Genomic DNA, 12741 nt, shown 5'->3' with positions numbered 1-12741 from the left:
TTTTCCTGCTCAGTAGGTGACTTGAATCAGACAAGGAATATTTTAATATAGTTAGAATAAATATGATTTCCTTTAGTCAAGGCCTTACCTTTTTTTGCAATGTAAATAAGTTCTGTGTATGTCTTTGAGTGTTAATATAATCAACTCACTCTCAGATGTCACCAGCCCCTCAGTTTAGATTGCTAGATTGCAATCATGAACATTTGCTGCTTACAGTATGATGAGAGATGCACATGCATTGGGTCATAGGACCCAATCCTGTTCTTATTCAAGGTGTTGGGAAATATGCCAGTGATTTCATTGAGAGGGATTTTGGCCAGGATTGTCACTGCCAGAGAGGCAGCTGTGCCAGAAACAAGATGTAGAATGCCAAATGCCATCGATGGCTCAGATGCCTCCCTCTGTACGTCAATTCCAAATTGCGGAAGTCAATGTTACTGTAAAACACACAATCACAGAATCGCAGATTCAGTTAAGTTGGAAAAGATCCCTGAGATCATCAAGTCCAACCCATGACTGAACACCACTTTGTCAACCAGACCATGGCACTGAGCTTCACGTCCAGCCTTTCCTTAAACACCTCCAGGTGACTCCACCACCTCCCTGGGCAGCCCATTCCTATGTTTAATCACATTTTCTGTGAAGAAATTCTTCCTAAAGCCCAACCTAGACCTCCCCTGGCACAGCTTAAGGCCATGTCCTCTCTTTTTGTCACTGGTTACTTGGGAGAAGAGATAACCCCCACCTGGCTACAGCCTCCTGCCAGGCAGTTGTGGAGAGTGATAAGGTCTCCCCTGAGCCTCCTTTTCTCCAGGCTAAACACCCCCAGCTCCCTCAGCTGCTCCTCACAGGAACTTGTGCTCCAGACCCTTCCCCAGCTCTGTTGCCCTTCTCTGTCCTTCTTGCAGTGAGGGGCCCAGAACTGGACACAGCACTCGAGGCGTGGCCTCACCAGTGCCCAGTACAGGGGGGCAATCCCTGCCCTGGTCCTACTGGCCACACTATTGCTGATCCAGGCCAGGATGCCCTTGGCCTTCTTGGCCACCTGGGTACAACTGGCTCATCTGTCAACCAGCACCCCCAGGGCTTTTTCTTCTGGGCCACTTTCCAGCCACTCTGCCGCGTGGCTGTAGCACTCAGTCTCTGAATTATGAAGAAAATTGATGGCACCAGCCATCAATAAGACAAGTTGTTTGGTTTGACATACAGTGCTACTTGCTGAAATATTTACACTGCAGTTCATGCCCCCTAACAACAGGGACTGAAGGCCACTGCATTTTACCTGATAAAATATGTCTTAAAGCTTGAGAGAAAAAATTATAATTCCATATTTTTTCTTCTGAAAAATCTTCAAAATGACAATTTAATCTCTATGTGTTACCATTTTATGTACCTCTGTGACATTAAAAAAGTGTCAAAATACTGGTATTATTCCAACATTATGTACAGAATGAGGGATCAGATAAACTCTTAAGTTGTCAAAGATAAAGACTGGAGGTGTTGTAACTCATCTGTGTGTTTGTAGCTGAAGTAAGACATATAAAACCAAAATACTATTTTAGCTGCCTGTAGTGGGACTTGGTAGTGAGAGCATACTCCCTGGCTCCTCTGTGTACACTCCTTTTCAACCAGATATCCAAAACTGGAGAAGAACTCAAGCAGACTTTAGCAAAAGTTAATAAAATGAATGTTTTACCATTTCATTTTTATTTCAAAACCACTTGCGTTTCTTGCGTCAGATGTAACAGAGATATGGAAAATGTGTCTGAGATAAAATGTAGTTCAGCCAGAGCTGGTTCCAGCCTAGAGTCAGTGGTGAGAATGGCCGAGTGCCCTGCCCAGGGCTGCGTCCTCTATCATATGAGTGAGACACTACTCACTCTCTGAGATCCGGTGGAAGAACAAAGAGTTGGCTAGGCTGTCACTTCCACAGGTGATAGGTAATGATTAACTGGAATATACCCTGTTCCATGTTTTTCTTTTGAGAAACACAAACACAAGGTAGCAGCCCTTAGGACTACACAGGTCATCATCTTGTGAATAAACATATAAATTGTGGGACCAGGAGGGCTTTGCCACGTTACTTGGATTAATAGTATGTGTGTCTTTCTCATGGATGCATTGGCAAAACTGTCTGAATGCTGTGCTTCAAGCAAAAAATTAAGAAAGGGGTTTAGTCTCTCTAAAATGCTTATTATAGTTATTCCCTCAAAATACATTTATAGTTACATAGTGTCTGCCAAAATTACAAAGAGATGTATGACATTTGAAAATAACTGTATGATTTTTGTTTGGTAAATACAGCTATTAAGAGAAGACTAAGTAAAAAATGCATTCTATGGAGGTCAGCAAGAGGAGTTTACAGACCCCCAGACACTGAGCTGCAGCACCATAAATAGCTATGTGTGTGGGTTGGACAATGTCTGTGTTTAGTAATGGTCCACTGGCAGCCAGTTTTGCCTCTCTGTGGCACAAATATAATCAAAAAGGCAGTATTTTCAAGGAGGTACTTTAATCTTAGAGGACTTGTTTTTCTGTTTTCATACTACTATGAATGGGGACCACTTAGATTCTCATATAAATGTGAGCAGTTGATAACAAAACAGCCAGAAACAGCCAAGAAGAGACAAATGTCCATTAGACCTTGGCAAATTATTTTCTCCTTCCACTCAGTGTCATCTAAGCCTACATTTTCAATGGAGAATCCTACCAAAGCTTTGAGGAAATAATTCCTGCATTCTGACATACATTCCACATAAATCTATGCACCTGTGAGTATTCTATGTAATGTAATGTAATGTAATGTAATGTAAAATGTTAGTGGTAATGATTCCCCTCCCCTCCCCGTTACTGGTTTATCTAATTATTTATACAACTTTTTCTCAAGATACACCGTAAACATTTTCACTAGTCCGGGATCAAGGAACTTCATTCAGCTGAAACAAGGTGTCAGCTCATTGGTGACACTGAAGCTTCCATTCCCTGGAAAAAACTTTCCAGAAACAGAGATAATTTGGTACTCAAATACCATCTTTGGATCTTAGAGTGGTGTCTGTTTACTGGAAAAAAGGTGATTTTTTTTGTGGAGGATGTGACAGATAAAACCAAAGAAGTTACACATACTTTTTCACACACAGGGGGATGTACCCTGAAAGGTGCTAACTGTCCAGTACTCTACCTGGATCCAACCACAACCCCTTTCAGAAAGGCAACAAAGCCATACTAAAACTCCACAGCTCCATCCTTCTTGAGTGCTCCTGAAAGGGAGTGAATAAGTCACTTCCAGGCTTTGCTCGTGGAACTATTTGAAACAGAGCTGACAGCTAGGAACATCAGCCCAACAGCTGAACACGCTTGCCTCACCACAGGCGACCAGGGTAGCCAGCTGGGCTCCCTCTGAGCTGGTTAATAGCTCACACATTGCAGGGGGAGCTCACACATTGCCTCTTCTTTGTCAGTTAATTTGTAGCAGTCACTGGGATAACTTCTGTGAGTAAGCACCTCTCAGCGTGAGGAAGGGAGATGGAAGCAAGCCCTTGGCTAGCAGAGAAGACTGGGGCATGGCCGGGAAGGAAGGGACAGCTCCCTGTGGCTCCCGCGGAGCTGCTGCTCAGCCAGGCTGGGCGGGTGTCAGCTTTCCCGAGCATGGCATCACCCAGGAGGTGTGTAGCACAGGGTCTCTCACATGGTACATTCCACCTGCATTTTTACAAAATTCCTGTGCAGGGTTGGACGCCACCTCTCTGAAAACCATACCTTTTCACATATATGTGACAAATGTGTCTCACCAAAGGTAACATGAAGACAAGAACCAAGAGTGGAGTCAGCTTGAACATATGGAATTTTTTCCTGAAAGCTTTGCAGCTTAGGACATACCAGTACCCCTAATACTGTTTGTAAGAACATGATGACTCAGATATAATTGCCCAGCTAGATACACTCTTATTATTTAGTCCTGGATTTCAAAAAGGATAGCCAGACTCTGCTGCTTTCTAGGCTCTGTATCAAAGAATGAGTCCCCCAAAGTCAGTTTATTGCTGAATTGTGATCTTTTAAAAGATGATTTTTGTCTGTTATGGGGTACTCTCCAACTGCTGATTATAGTTTTGAAAATGCAGCTTAATTAGTTCTGTATTTATTAGCAGAATGTTTTACTTTTTATTAAGATCAAACATAGAGACAGAGGATGACAATATGGTATCTTCTTTCTAGCATTATTTAAAATGTTTGCAGCATGTTAAAGATTTAAGCAACTCTCTGAAGAGCAGTCATCCATTCTTCAAGGCTTAAGGAGATTATTTTTCTTTATGGCATATGGGTAACAACTGGCCACACAGATCCAAATCATTGCAGATCTTACCATGTTGCCAGTTACTGATGATAATGATTTGCTCCTAAATCCCAGGTTCAGTAAAATTGACATCATATATCATGTATCCTACTTGTAGTTCAAAGCAAGGAACTTTGAAAATGACACACTTTTTTTTTTTTGCATGCCAATAATTGGTAAAATACCTTCCCTGGATATTTCTAAATACAAATAATACTGCTGCAGTTTTTCTCTTTTGGTGTTTTTTTGTTTGCTTGGTTGGTTTTTTGGTCTTTTGTTGTTTGGTTGGTTGGGTTGGTTTTGGTGGTTTGGTTTGGGTTTTGGGGTTTTTTTTCATTTTCGGTACATCTCAGAGATATGTATCCCCTAAAGCAGACTGGGATTTGTAATACCAAGAGACATTAATGATCATAACAAGCAATAGAAACCTGTATATAGAGTATAAACTCATTCTGAGTAGCTTTCAAAAGTGTACGAGAACTTCATGCACCCAGAGAACAGAGAACGTCAAAGAAGGAGGGTTTACATTCATTCTTTCTCTTCTCTGCTTGTGATGCTGCCTTGCCTCTCATATTCCTTCCAGCTCTGAATCATCAAGTTCTCCTACTCATGTGATTGCTATGAAAAGAATGTAATCTTGGAGCCATTTCTATCTATGTAAATGATATAAACAGAAAAGGGCAAGTTATTTAGTTGTGGCAAATGTTCACTGTTGATTACAAAAAGCACTACTTACATTCAAAATCCTTTCTAAGCAGAGAGCATATGGAAGGACTGAATAGGTAGGCTAACTTACAACATCCACAGATTAAATATGTGTAAAAAGATTTGCTTAGCTTCTGAGGCATCTAAGACCAGTGCTTTTAATGTCTTCTGAACTTCTGTGAGTCTGTTGTACAAACAGTTTAACAAAACAGTGGTGACCCTTGCTTCAGACTGCCTCAGCTTGGCTTTGCTTGTTGATGTTTGTGTCAGATATACATCAAAAGGCAGAAAACACTTCAGCTAATTAACAATTCTATTAGTTACTTACTTAGTTAGTTAGCTAGTAAAGTGACAGATTAATTTCCTACTAAAAACTCTAGGCATGAGAGAGAACTAGCTAGGTTCAAGGTTATTAAATGGCAATTTAAAAAATTAAAAGCATTTATAAATAATGTATTGATTCAAACCCTAAAATTTGATTACCAAAAAATCTTTCTAATCATGGCCTCCTATGGACATGCATTTGACTTTGTCAAGAAATCATGTCATCAGATAAACCACCAGAAGTCATCTTTCTGAGGAAAAGGACAAGAGGGAACTAAAGCTCTTTGTTTCTCTGTGGTTTGCAGTAAATTGCTCTCCTCCAGAAGTCTAAGACAGGTAGCTTGTGCATAACTGTAGTGTTCCCTGGTGGCCTTCAGAAGAAATGTCTTGCAATTGTTTAATATAATCAGATGGGAGCTAGGGAGTAGCCATGCATCCTCCAAAATTGTCTTTGAAGACATGTTTAGAAACTCACAGTATTGTGGACCCTGAAAACAGCCTATCCTATTCCTGTCATGAAATGTTGGCAGAGAAATGGAGGCTGGGATGCTGTCTCCCAATATTTTGATTGATGAATGACACATGTAGATGCCATTTCAGAACACTGAACAGGGCCAGGAGCACGGAGTGGCCTGCCACCTAGAATGACTACATCCAGACTAGACTTCTCACAAAAGCAAATCAGGCAACATCAGCTAATGTGTAAAACGTATTGTCCTCTACAACAAGAGCAAGTGTTATATACAAGCCATATCTATGATGAGGTCACTATTGGGACTGATGTCAGAAAAGTAAATACAAGTCAACTCACGAAATCATGACATAGAAGATATAAATAAGGTCCTCTAATCTGTTAGAAATCTTTAGCCAAAACTGGGCTTGGCCCTGCAAAACTTTGAGATCTTTGCTAGCCTTCTAGAAAATTTCTTAGATGATACAAAACTGGGAGGAGTGGCTGGTACCCTGGAGAGCTGTGCAGCCCTTCAGAAGGACCTCAGCAGGTTGGAGACAGGGGCAGAGAACTGTCTGAATAGAGGCAAATGCAGGGTCCTGCACATGGGCAAGGAATAACCCCATGCACCAGTACAGGCTGGGGGCTGACCTGCTGGAAAGGTCTTCAGAGAAGGACTTGGGGGTCCTGGTGGACAACAAGCTGTCCCTGAGCCAGCAGTGTGTCCTTGCGGCCAAGAAGGCCAGTGGGATCCTGGGGTGCATTAGGAAGAACATTGACAGCAGCTCAAAGAAGGTGATCCTGCTCCTCTGTTCCGCCCTTATGAGGCCATGTCTGGAGTGCTGTGTCCAGCTCTAGGCTCCTCAGAATGAGAGAGACTTGAAACTCCTGGAGTGAGTCTGGGAGAGAGCTGCAAAGATGATCAAGGGCCTGGAGCATCTCTCTTATGAGAAAAGGGTGCAGGAGCTGGGCCTGTTCAGCCTCGAGAAGAGGTGACAGAGAAGGGACCTCATCAATGTCTGTCAGTGTCTGCAGGGAGGGGCCAGAGCAGGGACCAGGCTCTGCTCAGCAGTGTCTGAGGGCACAAGATACAATGGCAGAAACTGATGCACAGGAAGTTCCGCCTGAATATGAGGAAGAACTTCTTTACTGTGCAGGTGACCACACACTGGAACAGGTTGCCTGTAGAGTTTCTGGAGTCTCCCTCATTGGAGATACTCAAGAACCCTCTGGACAAAACCCTGAGTAACATGTTGTAAGTATAGCAGGGAGGTTGGACCAGGTGACCCACCATGGTCCCTTGCAACCTTACTCATTCTGAGATTCTTTGTGGTTCTTATGCCTGTCCTTAAGCAGCTGCATATTCCAGTAAATTTCAACATGACAGCACCCATTTTCAAAGCTACATGTGCAGTTAAGTACTCTTAGGGCAGATTCATTCATAATTTCCTACTCATACTTTCAGCTAGCCTGTAAAAAGTTTCTCAGATACTGACTTCTTTTTCCAGAAGTCTGGGTATCAGGAGTGAGATGATAAAGACTTTTAAGACAGCAAAAATTACCCAAAATGAAAGACTCAGAAAATTTTTTTTTGAGAAGCACTTTTTCAAGTCTGAAAGACACTAACATTTTCATAACTGGAAAGAATGGTATCAAATTAGCCATTATATGTATCCTCTCAGGAGAAATTCATTATTACGTGCTCAGTGTTCAATTATTTTGGAGAGCATTGGAAAGAACTAGTAGGTTGTATGATCATTTGCATAGGAAGTTTCAAAAGGAAGTTAGAAAGGAATTTGTTGGGTTGTTCTAGGTTGACCTGATATGGTGTAAGGATCTGTTTAAATGATTGCTGGATTCTTTATCTATAGTTTTTCTGATTTTGAAGAAAACAAATAGATTTCAGTTAAAAGCTTAACAAAATGCTTGCATTACTAAGTGACAGCTCCTGCAAAACTACAGCCCAAGGAAGAACCGAACAAGCTCTCTCATGCTTTCACAATAATTTATTTTCCATTTCTTCTCATTAGGATCCTCTCTCTAAAACTCTTAATTCTGCTAAACTTGGAGAATAAACATGACTCAAATTTCAGTTGATGCTGGGCAGATGACTTCAACAGATTCTGTGTGGTTTTCCTGCACTGACCAAACTGCAGAAGATACATCAGTGTGTGGCAATTCTAGAAATTCCCTGGAAATTCCCAGTACTGACTAAGGAAGACAGTAACTATTGCTCATTCAATGTATGCTGATTCTTTTTTTCACTGGAATTGTATTTTTTCCAGTGTCGTATAATTGTGTCATGTGTGCACATCCACTAAGAATTTGATTTAGCATTTTGTTTTACACAATACACTGAATACTTGTGAGACAGTATGAGTGTTTGATCACATCTTAGTGAAAAAGATCAATACTGTAACAGGAAAAGGCTTCTATTTTTTATTTCTAATCCTTGGGGTTTTTTCTAGCTAAGTAAGGGTTTGCTCTCTGGTAAAAAAAAAAAAAAAAAGGAAAGAATGCTAACAACCCATTAAATTCTAGGACATGAATTTCCCCTAGATTAAAAATGACATTTGCTTTAAGTACTGTTTTTTTTCCATAATACTTTCTGTGTGATTTTGATTTAGAAAGACAAGTGAACAACATTTAAAGTCCTCAAGACTAACTATTGCATTACTGTATCATATGAATAACTTTGCTTGTTAAGTGAACATTTGTAACCAATTAGTCTGAAGAATGCATCCTTAGAGCTGAGAAAAAGAGAACCTCATCAACTACTCTTGTTCTGCCGTCTTGGGCATGGGTCTGCTGTGACAGCATAAGTTGAGCTGTGTGTGGTGCACCAAGGTATTTAGCTGGGGGTGGTGATAGCAGATAATAGTAGGTAGCCTAAGTTCCTTTAACTCCCCTAGTACTGAGCTAGAGGAGGAATCTTTTGCTGGTGATATTATTAGCCTTCATAGAAAGGGGATAGTTAGTCACTATCTCCAGGATATCAACATGCTATCATACTCGGAGTGGCTTCTCATGTCATGATGCTGTTTATTTGCCACTCTTACTCAAGGCACATTACCAATCCAGGTCCTGTAAGTCATCCAAGACCAGTTCTGAAGCCTCTTTACTCATAGAACCTCTGCCGGTTTGAACTGTGTCAAAAATTTGACTGTGCTAATGGTATTGAGCCAGATTTTGTGCTATTTTCTATGAAGATAATGGATATGAGAAACAGAGAATTACACCAAGGATTGCATAATCAGATATCCAGCATTTAAACAAATCATTCAATAATAAAAGCTCAGGAAGCTGTAATTTATACTGAATCAAACTCTTCAGGAGTGTTTGTGCATACGTACACCCTCACTCCCCACCCCTCCTAGCAGTAGCTTTTTGCAACTTTCTAGGAATTAGCTGTAATAAGTGTGACAGCAGGTTAAGGTACTAAGGACCTGAACTAGACACATACAATGTTTGACTCAGATTAGTTGTGGATTATAACTTGACTGTCAGAATGTCATTTCTTACTGGTAAGTGTAAGATACATAAAACATTCATTTTATGAGAAAATGTATGAACTACAAAGTTGGAATCTGAGCTGAAACACTGCAAGAACTGCCGAAAATTACATGGTATCTGGAGGCACCTTCATGTCAAGAGTGAGCTCTGTTTCTGTGCAATGCAGCTACTGTGAGCATCTGTTCATAGTAAAGGATTTCAGCACTTGTCATGTTCGTCATCACAGTCCCTAAATATCAGATGCTTGGTTCCCCTAGAAGAAGCTACAGCTTGATGCATCTCATTTGTTGTCTGTATAGATAAGAGAAAGCATTCTGTTGCAGTTACCACTCTGTAGGAGGCCAAGGTGCTGTTTCTGTACAGGAAGATCCCTTCTTCTCATTTGAATTTATAGGCACTTCAGGTTAATCTTTGTTCAAATTAAGTAGGAAGCAATAACTTAAAACAGATCTGAAAACAGAAGTGGTGATCACTTTTCGCCCACAGTTCTTACTAATGTGATAGGACTTTTTGTTTCAAATCCTTCTTCCTAAAGCATCTACAGTACAAAAAATGGGCTTAAATCATGTTAGGTGAAATCTCTCTTCTGAATCAATTCTAATGTAATTTTTCTACTTTATCTGCATATGTACAGAAAAGCACCAGCTGTGGCCTAAGGCTAAACCTTTCCTCTAGAAGATCTGGGTTCCAGTTATTGCTCCATGGTATGGTTAGGCATTTTATGACTACCTAATGAAAAATGAATCAGCAGCAGTTCAAGCAGGCATTGATATTCAAAGTGTCTTAATTTTCAATCAATTTGTTTGGTTGTTAACCTCAATGGATTGAATATCTCATGGAAATAAGGAGATTTAGTGTTAGAACTCCAGCAGGACATGTGCTGACACCATGATATATATGTATGTATGATATGTATGTACTAGTGTGCATAGTTCCTTGGTCCTGTCCAGTTTTAAGTGCTCAGGTGCATTTTAACACACTAGAAGTTGATCTGTAGGTGCCAATGCACCTTTTTTGAAGCCTGATGCTCCTAGAAGCATTAAACAATTTTTGAGCAAAGGCTTTCAAAAGTTCAACTGATTAGATTACTAAGTCTGCCTTAAATCCCATTTTGAATTCTGCAAATAACCCTGGCTTAACATTATTTGCCCAAGGGGAGTATGGCGGGGATAAATTGTCTCCCACATGCCCAAACTATATTTTGTCTTTACAAAGGGTAAGATCACAGTAAAAGATATAAACAATACAATTGAACTATGACAGCATTACCAAGACATCACTAAAATACTTCTCAGAGGAAATCTATGCTACATGCTATGAAATTGAGCTACAAGCTATGCTTGCTGAGGCAACTCAGAAGGCCAGTAACAGAAGTAAGAGCAAAATCTCCAGAATCTAAGTCTGCTACTTTATCTATGCTGCACATTCTTTCTTCCCATATAGTGTCCACATACTTGGAATTGTAAAATATCCGACAAAATAAAATTTTGCTCATCTGTGTATTTGTTCATTGCTCTTTTGCTTATCTGATGTAGTCTAAAATTTTAAGAAATAAACCATTGAATTTGCTTTTCTATTTCTCAACTACATATTTCTTTTTAAATTACTACCAGCCTTGTAAGTCTGTAGCTTTGTACATGGTAGGCCTTCTTTAAAATATGGTAACAAATTTACATCCATTATTGATAAAGCTTCCATTTTTTTCATAAATACTAGAGCCAAGAGTAACTATCATGGCTATCAGTTCAATCTTGTGTTTTAACATATGCTGGAGAAAGTTCCTCTTTCTTGTATCTATCTTCCACACAATTCCTACATCTAATAACTTGTGGTTCAAAGGAACTTTGCAAAAGCCTCCAATAGTGGAGTCAAGTCAACATTGTAAGAAGGAACATGCTTTGAATATGACATCCACTGTCCTCTGGACTAGAAATTTATGAATCTGTACAATAGCCTTACCCCACAAAAATGAACATTTATACAAAGAAAATATGTTCCAGTTACTTAAATTGAAAATTGGTAATTGTTTAAAAGTAAAATTGGTAAGTAAACTTTTTACTTGAAAGTAAAATTGGTATCTAAGTTCAGAACATTTATTTTTGGATAAAATGTAGAAACTTTCGTATTTTATTTTCTGCTCTTGCTGTATTTTTGACAATTTAATCTTCTCCATCACTTAAAAAGAACAAAAAACTTAGCTGAATTTGTGTTCATAACCAGCAGATGCATTCAGAAATAGATTTTATCTCTATTTGCTCTTTGTGTCCTGGAAAATTAGTTTTAAACTCTGATGAAAGAAAGATTAGTTTTAATCCTACAAAATGCTGTAGATTTTCTTCAGTGAAGCTAAAGATAAAAAAACTGATTCAATTGTAAGTTTTGTCTTAGAGTATCAAACCTATGGAAAATATTAATGTCAGATAAAGTGAGCCCTCACATCTCTACCTCACTGGTCTTTGTGTTAGTCAAAATGTTGCACTAGATCAGATCTTACAATGCTAATGTTTTTTATATGCCATTTTCTTTGGAAAAACTTACTTGCTCCAATTTTGTGGGAAAAGGAAAAAAACCAGAAAGAGAGGAAACAGACATTTACAGGCTTATTGGTTGTTCTGGATGCCTGAGATGTTAGACTTGGGTTTTATTTTCTCCCTATGAAAATGCTAGAGTGGAAGTTTCTTTATAGCAAAGACAAGACCAAACAGCCAGTTTGTCTTAATTTTAAGTTTCTTGTTGTTAAGTTTAAATGTCAGTAACCCTTAGAAATAAACCAAATATCGCAAGAAAAAAATGCACCGAGTATTAATTAATTTCTAATGCTTTTGGATGCCATATACCAACCTTCCCAGGAAAGTGCTGCTGTCATAAACTTTTTGATTTAAATTCACACACTGAAAGAAATGGTAGTCAGACAAAAGGCTGTTTACAATTTCTGAACCTACAGCCTGTTACATCAGCTGGAAAAATGTCTCCATTCTTATGTGTGTATTCTGAATCAGTGTGTAACTTGAGGTTCTTTGCAAGAGTAGTGACCCAGCCTTGGGAGATTGTGGTATCCCAGCCGGTTATTTGTTGCAGTAAAGTAACTCTGATGGTGAGTTTTGACATCTTTCTGTGCCAATTTCAAGATTTCTGAGAGTTTCCAGTGTATGGCTGGCCTGCCATCCGGTTGGCCAAAGTTCCCTGTAGCTGCAAGAACAGCAGCCACAGAAAAGGCATTGACAGGCAATCTGAAAGATTTGAAAAGGAATTTGTTGTGAAGAATGTCTATTTTTACCCGCCTACTCTCTTGTGGGTGGTTGATGACAGATCAGTAGAGGGGAAGAATCTCTTTCATGCTAGAAGATTGTCCAATGCGTTACATTATGCTAAAGTTTGTATATCTCTATAATAAATGACAGTCTTGCTGAGGGACTGT

This window comes from Coloeus monedula, assembly GCF_965178545.1.
Source record: "Coloeus monedula genome assembly, chromosome: Z".
NCBI lineage: Eukaryota > Metazoa > Chordata > Aves > Passeriformes > Corvidae > Coloeus > Coloeus monedula.
The sequence above is the reverse complement of the archived record's forward strand: the minus strand, read 5'-3'. Positions refer to the sequence as shown.